General features: G+C 50.0%; 1 protein-coding gene across 2 annotated transcripts in view; it reads right to left on the reverse strand.

Moving 5' to 3' along the window:
* Window positions 1-12,267, reverse strand: part of SBK1 (SH3 domain binding kinase 1) — a 46,889-nt gene extending 34,622 nt beyond the window's left edge. Inside the window, exon 1 of one of the 2 annotated variants that reach the window (XM_038420639.2) lies at window positions 11,703-12,267. The gene's annotated coding sequence lies outside the window, so the exon portion shown is untranslated. Of the gene's footprint in view, window positions 1-8,842; window positions 8,887-11,702 lie in introns of those variants that run through there. The other variant, XM_043493525.1, reaches the window with a different exon arrangement.
* Window positions 12,268-13,029: the final 762 nt, after the last annotated feature.

The raw sequence follows: 13,029 nt of genomic DNA on the forward strand, positions 1-13,029 counted from the left end.
CCTTCCCATGAGCAGGGCTGCTGCCTTGAGCCATGTTTAGACAACGCTCCCGCCCCTGGAGCTGAATGACAAACGGACCTTAGTTCGAACACAGCCATGGGAGAGTGAGGAGTCCCTGAGATCAATGGACCTTGGAGCACCTACTGCTCTACGAATAACCACCAGCATCTCCAGCTAGTCCATAGTCCTGGACTCCAGTGTAACGAGCTGTGTCCCTGGTTACACTGCCTGTAGGTGGAGCCCTATTGACCAGACCCCATAGCAGAACCTCAGAGTTCCTCAGCATCATTAAACTGGTCTGATGGCTCTTGTGATGTTTGCAGATGACCCTGTGGGCTAGGGAAGAGGGATGCTTGTAGCCGCTTTCACTAACCCATTGTAAGAGGCAGAGGGAGACAGTGCACCTGTGATTCGTCATCTGTCTCCTAATTGGGTTTAAGAGATCTCATCTGGGCATCGAGAAGTGAGACAGACAGGCAAAGAGAGCATCAGGAGGGGCAGGGGAGGGCTGCCTGAGAACAGAGGAGGGGTAGGAGGGGGTACAGAAAGTTGCCTGCAGGAAAGCTCTGAAGGTGAGCAGTAAGTGACAGCTGTCAGGGATGAGTTTTGTGGAAAACTACAGCCAGGTGCCTAACTCCCATTGGCTTTCAATGGGTCAATGCCCCACCTCTCTGGGGCGCTTTTGAAATTGTCCCTCATAGGTTTGTATTTAAATGCAAGTGGAGATGATGGCACAGTTCTGGGGCCTGGGCAGTGGAATAGTGGCAGAGCTGGGCAGCTCCATTCTGTACTTACTGAAGTGTCTGGGTAGCTTCCAAGTGTCCAGGCCTCATGCTGGCCCTCTGTACAGGGTGAATTTCACTCCCTGAGGGGAATCTAAACAAAGCACCTGCCTGTCATTTGAGACCAGCTGTGCATCAGGCTGCTCCGTGACCATGGCTTGGATGGCAGCTTTCCTCCATCAGCCTGACCCCCAGAGGTGCCAGTTTGCAGTCCCACCTGGTGGATCTCAAAGGCAGGGGATTATGTAGAGCGATCCACCCCCTTTAGCAAACCTAAGACAAGAGCATACAAGCCTTACGCACACTCTAGAGCTGCCGCACCTCTGAGGTGCTAATTACGGGCAGGGCATCTGCTTGTAGTGACTGACCTGAACCCAGTCCAGCAAAAGCTGGGAACCTATAAGGTATTTAGTGCACATCTTCAGACCCCACTTGGACAGGGGAGGGAGTGCATAACCGAGCCTAGGGGGTTGAACACTAGATTAGGACTCTGCAGATGTGGGTTTTAGTCCCAGTTTGATCCCCGATCTGCTACATGATCTGAAGCAAATCACTTTGCTCCTCTCTTTTGTCTATTTAGGGCTGTCTCTCATGCTGGGTTTGGACAGCTCCTAGTGCTCGGAGTCCAGCAGTAACAGAAATAACAACAGGCGAAGCAGACAGCCCTTCCAGCTTCTCAGCTGTGCTTCCCCACCTGGAGCTCTTTGCACATTTCCCTTCGCTTCCTGCTGAAATGAGAAAGACCGAGGGCAGTTTATCACACTGCTTATCTCCTGGAGCACAAGTCCTTGTTCTGTAGGGTAGCAGGGCTGTGTAAATCAGTATTTAATTTGGGTGTCTGTGTGAAATGAGTGTTCAGGAAAGCTGCCAGAGCAACACCCTAGAGTCTGGAGGAGTCTCTCTCAACACGTGCAGGGCAAGCATCACACAACACCAGCCTTTGCCAGTGCCTCAATCCTGATCTAGAGGGACCAGCCGCTGGGATGAGAAGGGGTAATTCTTGGGCTCCTTTAAAGCTGCCCAGCAGTACCAATGGCTGCATGTTGGTTTTAGTTATGGGGCTGCCTGTCTATATGGAACAGGACTGGAACTGGTGAAGTCAGACCATAGACAGATTAGACAAATAGACCGGATTAGATTAGATGCCAGATTTCGGTCTTGGCTGGAACCAAGAACTGCATAAATGAAACAATAAGGAAAAAATATAACCCATGTCAAACCTCCAAACAGATTCAGTTATCTGGACAGGGACTGATTGTCTGTTCTGTGTTTGTACAGCAACTAGCACAATGGGGTCGCAGGCCATGCCCAGAACTCCTTTATGCCGTCACAATACACATAATCAATATATGTTTGTATTACAGAAGCTCTTAGAGGTCTGAGATGAGATCAGGGCTGCACAGCACTAGACACCAGACAAACACATAACAAGGGATGGTTCCTGATCCAAAGATCTTGCAGTTTAAACTGACAAGAGAAATAAATGATGGAAGTGGGACCAGGCAAAGTGACCTACCCAAAGCTACACTGTAGATCTGAGGCCCAAGTGGGATTAGAACTCAGGTCTCGCTGAATCCAGTTCCAATCCCCCTACCTCAATTTAGCTTTGTTTGATCCAAATCAGTTGATTAATTTTTAAAGCTAGGTGAAAACTGGGTTTTCCATTTTGTGGGAAATACCATTACAGTTGATGCTTGTTTGCAACATTTTGTAAGCGCAATCATGACTTACGACGGGGTGGGCAAACTTTTTGGTATGAGGGCCACATTGGGTTTATGAAATTGTATGGAGGGCCAGTTAAGGGAGGATGTGCCTCCCCAAACAGCCAGGTGTGGCTTGGCCCCTGCCCCCTATCCGAGCCCCCCTGCTTCTTGCCCCCTGACAGCCCCCACAGGACCCCTGCCCCATCCAAACCCTCCTCTCATTCCTGACTGCCCCCCCCCGGGACCTCTGCCTCATCCAACCACCCCTTCTCCCTGACCGCTCCCAGAACCCCTGCCCCTGACTGCCCCCCATCGACCCATCCAACCCCCCCCAACTGCTCCCTCAGGACCCTTGACCCCATTCAACCCCCCTGTTCCCCGCCCTCTGACCATCCTGACCACTATATATATATATATATATATATATATATATATATATATATATATATATATATATATTCAGTTCCAAAACTACACACCCCAAAAATTTAAAAATTTCCTGCATAACAAAATTCTGAAAAAAAAATTATTTCAGGTTGAACACCACATTTCATTCCAATTTTGACTTTTAAAAAGCTTTTTATATAAAAAAACCCAAAATCCTGATTTTGTTTTGTAACCAAAAAAAAAAAAATCAAAACGTCATGTTCCAAAAAAGGATGGAACAGGAGTTTTGACATTATTGAAATGCTTTGTTTTGTTTTCTAAACAAAATTTCACTGAAATTAATACAATTTTCTAAAAGCTTCAATTTCAAACTAAAAACACATTTTTGATCAAAAAAACATGTTGATGAAAAATTTCCAACCAGCTCTATTACTTTTTCCATGTAAATACTAGTTACATATATATTCTTACTGCTGATATTCTTGGGCTCTTTTCTTTCTTAAGGGGCAGTCAGTAGCTAGGTGGGTTTGTACATGGATAATTGACTTAGCCCTCCACAAAGATGGGTTTCCCTTGCCCCCCACAAATAAATAATTATACTTTGGCACTTCCCTAGCAACTTCCATCTGACAGCTCATTACACACATTAATTAATTCAATTTCACAACAGCTAAGTTAAATTTTGCAGATAGAAAAACTGAGGCCCAGAGAGACAAAGCCATTCACAGAAGTCACAAGCTGAAACAGAAGCAGAGCCAGGAATAGAACTCAGGAGTCCTGCTGTGACACTCTATTTATTAAACCACATCCCCTCCTTCCTTCCTTCCTTTTCAGCAGCAACCTTCACTATAGGTCACATCAGGGTATCTATTCTTTGTATAATGCTTTGTGTTTTGCTTTCTTCCTCTTTTTTCCATGGATGCAGCTATAACCTTTAGCGTTGATTGCTTGGTTAAACAAACAAAACACAAATTACAATGGGGGAAGAAAAGGGACTATATGCATATATCAGGGAGGCAGTGTGGTCTGTGACTAGAGTATTGGGACTTGTTGGGCAAGTCACATCACTTCTGTGTCTCTATTTCCCCCTCCTACCCTTTGTCTTGTCTATTTAGACGGCAGGCTCATTGGGGCAAGAATTGTCTCTCCGTAAGGCCTTGCCTACACGTGGTGGCATGTCAGGTACATGTAGCTACGCTCTGCAGTGAAAGGCAGGCTGAGTCCACACTCATGGTTATGGGTACACTTGGCAGTGAAAGGCTCTGGCAGCAGGGAAAGGCTCTGGCAGCAGGGAGCTGCCTGAGCCTTTCCCCACTGCTGGAGTCTTTCACTATGGCAGGGAGAGGCTGAGGCAGTGGGACACTACACAGCTAAAAATAGTAGTGTAGACATGGGAGGCATTGCTTGGGCATGCAGACAGCCACGTAGGGTATATCTCTTTGGCTTCGGGCAAGCAGGGCCTCTGCTTAACTTGCCTAAGCCATGCCTCACCCTCCACACTGCTATTTACACCTGTGCTAGCTGGGTTTGCATGCTGCTGAAAGCGTAGCCATAGCCTAAATGTTTGTACAGCAGTCGACATGACAGGGCCCCGATCTCAGTGCAGACCTCGAGGCAATATTGTAATACAGACAATAATAATCTGGTAATCTTCAAAAATTACATGACAGCAATTCCTGGAGGGAATTAATTAAGACATAGATTCAGCACACTTTATCCTGCCACCAAACCCCCAGACTGTCCCTAACTCCTTATCCAATGGACATGTTGATCTCAACCTTCCAGTCCATCCATGCAGACAGATTCTTAGGGACAAAGTCTCAAGTGCTGTAATCTGTCACAATTTTGTGGGAGTTAATGGAGCTCCACCAATTTGAACCAGCAGGATATTTGACCCTTGGTTTCTCACTGACTCCCTACTGTGATGGTCTCTCTGAGGCCACCAGCAAGCCTGATTTCAAAGATCCTGCTCTAACCCACCCCTGGGTAAGCCACACCAGCTGTCTCTTGTACAGATCTGGCCCCTTCCCATAGAACCTGAGCACCTTCCGATTTTTAAATGCATTTATGCTCACAGCACCCCTGTGAGGAAGGAAGTGCCATCATTTTATAGATAGCAGCTGAGCCACAGAGAGATTAAGTGTCCTCCCCAAAGTCACACAGGAAGTCTGTGACAGAGCACAGTATTTAACCCACATGCCTTGCATTCTAGGCTAGCTCACTAGATCTGGGTTCAATTCCTTCTTATGGATTATGGGATCTCCACCTGTCATTTGCTAATACCATTTTGTACACTGCTTCCTCCGGTAACTCAGAATCAGCATAAGCAATTTCCGATCAGGCTTTTGTACCATAGGATTCATCCAAAAAGCAAAAATTAGCAGCCACATAATAGACCCTCAAAGATCAGAACGTATGCAGTGCAAACAGCTATAAGCATAAAAATTGCCGTATAGCCCCTGAAAAACATAGGCATTCAGTGGATATTGTACTTAATTAACTGATTAGGAGCATAGGGGGGAAAACCTCTTCAGTTCATAATTATGGTGTCATGAAAGCCTGGTCAGTGAGATGCCACGGATACTAACTGCCAGCTTGGCTGGCCATGGGCAGTACAGTGGGCAGCAGAGTAACTCACCAGGACAGGTCATGTTATACAGATAACATGACTAGACTGCATCTCAGCAGAGATTCAATATTTGTACAGGGGCCGTTTCATAGGAATTGCTACATTGGGGCAGCCAAATGGTCCATCTAGCCCCATATCACTAATATCAGGTTACTCAGAGGAAGGAATAACTATCACTACCCACAGACAGCATCTACAGATGCAATATCCCATAGGGCAACATTTCTTCCTGACCCCAGCTGATGTCATGAGGCACTTAGATTGAGAGTCCTCATAACAAGTGTCACAACTGATGCTATTCTTATTCTATCTGCCCTGATGCATATACGGCTCCTGTCACTCATATCTGAGCAACTCAAAAGATTTATCCTCAAAAAACCCCTGGGAGGTAGGGAAGTACTATGTCCATTTTACAAATGGGAAATTGAGGCACCAAGATATTAAGTGACTTGGCTAAGGTCACACAGGAAGCATGTGGCAGAGCCAGGAACTGAAATCAGATTGCTTGACTGGCTATGCAGTGACTGAGTCTCATTCCAAGACCATCCTCCTCACCCTGTATAAAGGTCTAATCATTCCTTAATCTTGCTAGCCTGTTGACCTCAGTGATATCCTGTAGCTGGGAGTTCCACAACTTCCACTCAAAAAGCAGCTCTCTTCATCCATTTTAAGTACACTACCTTTTAATTTCCAGTGGCCTTTTGTTCTCGTGTGATGGAGAACTAGGAGCACACACGTGGCACTCACTAGACAAAACTAAATCTGAATGTGGTGCTGTTCAAGGTAATGATGTTATAACATTTTCTGCATCATTCTCTTTCCCCTTCCTATGTCATGCTAACACCTAATCCACTCCATTTTCATGGCTGCTGCACATTGAGCAGGCAGCTTCATTGTGTTGTCCACAATGATGCCTAGATAATTCTCCGTAGAAGTACAATCAATTCAGATCCTCAAGGAATGGATGAGTAGTTTCAATGATCCCTTGACAGCAAACACAGGTTGCCTCTGATAGCAGGGCACTGTCCGACGTCACTTCCAATGGGCACAACTTTTGCATTTTTCTAGGCTGAATTTCATGTCACCTAATTTTTCCAGATTCTTCTGGAGCTCCTCATAATGCCTCTGCACTACGTTAAATCATATAGGGCCTGATTCAGTTCATACACTGCTGTAAATCTGGTGTGACTCCTTTGTAGTTAATGCAATTACACAGGTGTATGTGAGCTCTCAGTCATGCTCTCTGTTGGGAGCAAATTTTTCCACTTCAGTACCCAGCCCCCTTTCTAGGTTAATAAATGTATTGGACACAGGTCCTGGAGCAGACCCTCAGGGCTTCCATATGTAATGTTTCCCCCCCAATGAGATCTCTTCGCATCCCATGTCAGCTTTTAATCAGTGACAGGATTTCACCATTCTCCCCATGGTTACCAGGTATCTTGAATAGCATCTTAGGAGGCTCTTCCCCAGAAGCCTTTGGAAAGAGCAAATAACTGATCTCCACCATTTCCGTTCTACCAACTAGTTTGATCATTCAGTGCTAACAGGTGAGACAGATACCTTTATTCTTATAGAAGTCATCCTTAAACTATTACTCTCATTTCAATGCTTTGCAATTCTCTCTTCCATAGCTTTTCTCTACTGCTTTCCCTGGCCTATTATTTCCAAGCACACCCGCAGCGTGGCACCTTTTTACAGAGATGACACAGCGTTGGCTGCCTTCCAGTCCTCTGGCTTCTCAGCATTTTTTAATGATAAATTACAAATCGTTGTTACTAGCTCAGTTACTCCATTCTTTAGCAAGCTCTGAAGAGGGACTTCCAGTGCTGGTGATTTATGGGAACTTAATTATTTGAGTTGTTCCATCATTTTGTCTCCTTTCAACCCTACCACCCCCAATTCTTCCATCTTCTCTGGCAATGTCTCACTTTCACCACCCGTGAAGAGTAACTCCATGATAGGTATTCACCCATCATCTTCTGTGGTGAAGCATCATGGTAGCTGACCTCTTCTTTATATGCACTGATGATCAGGACATCTCACCAGAACTCTTCTGATGTGGAGGCTGACTACTGGATGTGTATTCTTGTGACCTGCAGCATGGGTTTGGGTCTCCTTACTTCTAATCACTCGAGCAGTCTCTGTGGCATGGATCCTTTGGCTATGGCCCTGCTCCCCATGTATAGTTTGTCAGAGCATCTCACTAATTGTTCTCTTCCCACCATGGAAATGCCAGTGGTGTCGAGATCTTCCCCCGATCCCAGCCTTTCCAGCTCACCCAGGTATGTTTCAAACATCCCACGCTGATCTGCAGCAGATAGTAGCTGTGATTTGTAACAGGGCAGCTCATTTTGCCTGAAACTCTTGTTATACCTTATAGGATTATTCCTCCCTGTTCTCACCCTTCCCACAGGGCACTCCTAGCCAATTCTACTGGATACATACTGCAGTGGAACTTGTACCTCTGATGTCCCCAGCAGATGATGTCCATCGTCTGACTAGAGAGCTTCTCTGCACCTGCCAGCTTTCCCCTCCCCCAGCACCCTTGCACCCAATTTAAACAGCCTCCAAACTCTTCTTTGCTGTCACTGCCAGCAGTGATTAAAAGCTCTCCTTTCCCCACAACCTAATAAACTCAGTCCCTCCTCTCATCCACAAACTGCAGCTCCTCTATCTCCCTGTGTGTGGGATTAGAAGAATCTCAGAGCACAAAGTCCCTAACCTCAGCCTTGTTTCTAAGCATCTACAGGCAGATCCCAGGTGCCATGTCCTGCTAGTGCCTGCCACTAGTGCTGCCATTTACCGTGCCCACCTATGCCCCAAGTCTCTGTAAGAGACTATATAGCTCAAGAGATCCAACATTTCTCCCCTCTGATCACCTCACAGCCAGCTCTTTCTTTGCCTGGTAAAAGCAGGATCCATCCAATGCACCAACGGTCTCTCTTTCCCCCAGAGGGATTTGCTCAGTCTAGGAGGAATTATTATCCCCCTCAGACTATGCCAGATGGTGGCTCCCTTGACCCATCTCTTCATGCTTCTTTGATCTCCTTCCATCCCAACACTGGCTTCAACTGAAGGTAATTGGCAGCCCCATTCCTGCAGGGCTCTAGATCCCAAGAGCCAGATTCTCAGTTAGTATAGCAATCAGAACAAAAGCCTTATGCCAATTTATAGCAGCTGAGGATCCAGCCCCATATAGACACATCATGCACCATGCTGTCTATTTGATAGGTCAGCAGCCCTGGCCTCTGAGCACCTTGAGTTGCTTCTACCATCTGCAGACACAATTTGGCCACATAGTAAGTAGGCGGCCAATGGGTATTTAACTGGGTCACACTCACCCTTCCTAAAGTGTAGCTGATTTTTGAGCTAGACTCTAGCTCAATGACAGGTTCTTTCTGCTGCATCCCACTGAGAAGGAAGATAAAAAACAAAACCCAATCAGCTCTCACCTTTCCTGCCACGCTCCTCTGTTTGTCCAGTTCAGGTGGGCAACTCACCCCTCCACTGGCTGCCACTTGGACCACCACTGCCTAGCTTCCGATCTCACGGCTGGAGATGGCCTCTTGCTTCCCTTTCTCTCTATTTTTCCTGCCTTTTCTAGCCCAATCCATCAGCTCCATCCCAGCAATCAGTTTCGTCAAGTCAACAGAGTCACCTCTATTCACAGCCCTCAATCAATCACTCCAGAGTAAAATCCTCAGGAGCCATTACAGCCACGCTCCCCCTCGCAGCTCCGCTGCGCAGTGACTATTAAAAGGCACATCTGGAAAACTAAAGCCCCCTAAACTCTTCACCAGTCCTTATCCCGGATTTCCATTGCCACTCAAGCTCCAACTCCTTTCAAGCATGACTCACTCTGTTTCCCTCTCTGGTTCAGAGTTTCTATAAGCTACCAACAGGAACAGATGCCTGCTGAGATGTTTTGGTTCCCTGACAATACAGCACAACTGAGCTCTAGTCCCCTCCCAACCTAGGATGCCATCCCTAGAGTACAGGCAAAGTTGAATGACAAGCAGCACACCCAGTTCAGAAGAGAAGACTCCAGCAACAGCAGGACCATCGGGCAGAAATAAAAATAAATGGCCACGCACATCATAGCCACACCAGCTGCACTCTCTGAGTCACCAGCTACCCCAAGCAACTGAATAGCTGGGCCACCTAGAAAGGCTGAGCCCAAGAACCGAGTCAGAGGAGACCAAGAACTGTCTAGCTCTATGACACGTGCTCTGTGAGGTGATCATCCTGCCATGCTTAAAGAAGGTGCTGGGAGGCCCAAAGGGCAGGTGAGTCATGTCCCCCCCCTTAAGGACAATGACATCAGGTAATGTCACCAAGACAAGACAGGTTTCAGAGTAGCAGCCGTGTTCGTCTGTATTCGCAAAAAGAAAAGGAGTACTTGTGGCACCTTAGAGACTAACAAATTTATTAGAGCATAAGCTTTCGTGAGCTACAGCTCACTTCATCGGTGGAAATCCACCAAATGCATCCGATGAAGTGAGCTGTAGCTCACGAAAGCTTATGCTCTAATAAATTTGTTAGTCTCTAAGGTGCCACAAGTACTCCTTTTCTTTTTTCAAGACAAGACATTATCTCCCCAGCTCACAAGGAGCGCTGCTGTTAAATGGATCCATTAATTAGTATTTACAGCATGTTGTTTGCCAGGAGAAACAACCCTGGCCAGTTCTCAAGGTGCGTAATGATGGAGACACTGCTCTGCGCCTATGGAGGGAGGGGATATGCCTCCTTCTGAAAATCAGCACTCCTCCCCCAAGAGAGATTGCTACCTCGGCACTTACCTACCTGGGGGTAGAGGACAGGCCATCTTTGGGACAGTGTTTCCAGCAGGGCTGCCTCTAGCAAAAGATTCTTCCAGGAGGGTTTCACAGCACAAACACCATGGCACTGGAGCACTTCTGGAAGCACTAGAAAGCTTCGGGGGAGGCAGTGCATGATATATGGGGACCTCAGAATATAATCCCTCCTCCTGCTCTTCACATTCCTTTACCCCCCTCCCCCATTACTGCCTAAAGCCAAGCCCTGAAATCCATGCAGCAATCTGACAGAAAGTTTCAGCGATTCACAGAAAGGAGGAAAACAAGGGATCAAATAAGTAGCCCCAGGCAGCGCTGAAAATTCCCTCCTAGAACAGCAGTGAGGATTTAAGACAACAACGGTGGGGGGAGAGGAAGTGTACCTGAGAACTGGCTAGAAGGACCCTAACCTGAGAGGGAAAGTGCAGGTGGCAAAGAGGAAGGCTGCTGTGAGAGACAGATGTGCGTAATATGTAGGATCCTGACACCGCTGGGAACTTGTCACCTCCAGCACTGGCCCCTGATACAGGTACTAATGGATTACAACGCGTGGATGGAAGAGACCAATTCAAACGCAGAGGTTGTGCCAGCTTTGGGAGAGCTCTGGGGTGGAGGGACCACCTACTACCAGCTCACTGACATCCCTCTGACATCCCTCTGTGTTCACAGAGAAAGAGCCTGACAGAACCAAGCCATGCCCGATGCTGCTGTGTATTTACTCGAGTACCCATTACAGGGCAGGAGGAGGGACACCTTGGGCGAAGGGGGGAATCAAGATTAGGCGGGATCGACATCCATTGATAAAAAGAGAGGCTGGATGCCTGTTTCACGGCCACTCCCCACCATGTCAATTTCCATGCCAGTAGCAAGAGGGAGGGGGATGTTCCCAAAGCAGGACAATCAGGAGGGAGGCTTCGGGCTCCCCGGCCGCAGAGCCCCGATCTAGCGCATTTAGGGCTTGCATGCAGAGCCCTTGTGGATGGCTGTGCTGGGGCCGGTGCCGCCGAGCTCAGGGAGCCCCCGCCACGGGAGCGATTGAGGGGGGTGGGGGAGACGGACTAGGCTTTGCACAGAGGAGAGACACAAAGGAAAGGGCCCTTCAGACGAACAACAGGGGGCTGGAGCGAGCTGCGGAAGGGGAGCCCAGCCCTCCCTGCACCTGCCTCCGCCCGGAGCATCCGCTTGCAGCGGCACAATAGGGGACAGACAGACCGGCCGCTGGGGGGGGTCTCCAGCCTTACAGCGATCTCCTTCTCCTAGCAGGGCCCTGCCCCGGCTAGGGGGTGCCGCTGCATTGTCCGGCTGGGCTGGGCTCCACCTGGACCCGCCCCCACGCCGCGAAGGGGAGATCTGCGGAGCCCCAGGGCGGCTCGGAGCCCGGCCTTACCTGGGTGGGAGCTGGGACGAGCCCCCGGAAAGCTCCCGCTTCCCTCGCACACACGTTCGCCTTCCCTTCTTCTCGCCCGCCGACAATCGCCCCTGGGTGCCCGGGCGGGGCTCACTCTCTGCGCCCCGGGGGGCCCCCGGAGGGGGCTCGGTCTCCGCCTCGCCTGACTTCGCTGGGGGACCGGGGCATCCCCCCCCCTCCGCCGCTCGCCTGGCTCCCGCTAGGGGGGTCTGATCCTCATGGCCCCGGGCGCGGGGCTGCCGCCGGGTCGGGTCCGGAGCGCAGGGCGGAGCGGGGATGGAGCGGGCGGCTCAGGCGCGGCGAGCGCCCGGGGCTGCTACAGCTGCCGGCGCCGGGCGGGGTCCTCGCTTGTCCCCGAGCAGCAGCCGCCGCGCAGCCCGGCCGCCGCCGCCTCTCCGCTCCATCGCGGCGCCCCCCGGCCCCCGGAGGGACGGTCCCCGAGCAGCCAGCGCCGCCTCGCCTCTGGCGCCAGCCGCCCCGCGGGGATCCGTGCGCCCCTGCCCCACAGCCAGCTCCCCGCTTTGTCCTGGCTCGGTGCGTGTGTCTGGGGGCGTCCCCCGCCGCGTCCGCCCGCAGAGCTCCGCCACTGGCCTCCTTCCTCGCCGCGCTGCGGCTCCTCCTCCGGCGGGCCGAGCCGGCCGGGTCCTAGCGCTCCCGCGCCGCCGCCGTCGCCGCCCCTCGCCCGTCGGAGGATCTAGGCCACACGCCTGGGCAGGCTGCCAAAGGGCCGGGCTCGCCTGGGCTCACGGGGCGGGGTCACTCGCGGTAGGACTCAAGAGCACGAGTGAGACGGGTTTGGCTGCGTCTGCAGGAGGCACCCGTTGGAGTGAGCGGAGTCGCCCGGCTCCCCTGCCCCTGCCCGGACAGATGCAGCGAGCGGCCAACGGGAGCAGCAGCTCAGGCCGTGCAGGCCCCTGCCGCTCAAGGGGGGGGGGGGCAGAACTCAAGTTATTTGGGGGCGCCAGTTATTCAGAAAGGAACCCTACAAACAGTGGAAAGGAGGAGGCATTGCGGTAGAGGAGTACAAAACCAGCACAAGCAGGGGGACAAAATTAGAAAGAGGAAGGTGCCAAATGAGTTACAGCTGGCGAGGGAGAAAACCAGCAATAAAAAGAGGTTTTTTTAAATACATTAGGAGTTAGAGAAAGACTGAGGACCATGTAGGCCCTGCACTTACTACGGAAGGAGAACCAACAACTGATGACTTTAAGAAGGCTGAGGTGTTTATTTTGCTTTAGTTTTCACTAAAAAGGTTTATGGGGACCAGATACTCAAAACAATATTCATAAGGGAGAAGAAATGCGAG

Source organism: Dermochelys coriacea, chromosome 10 (genome assembly GCF_009764565.3).
Source record: "Dermochelys coriacea isolate rDerCor1 chromosome 10, rDerCor1.pri.v4, whole genome shotgun sequence".
Lineage (NCBI taxonomy): Eukaryota > Metazoa > Chordata > Testudines > Dermochelyidae > Dermochelys > Dermochelys coriacea.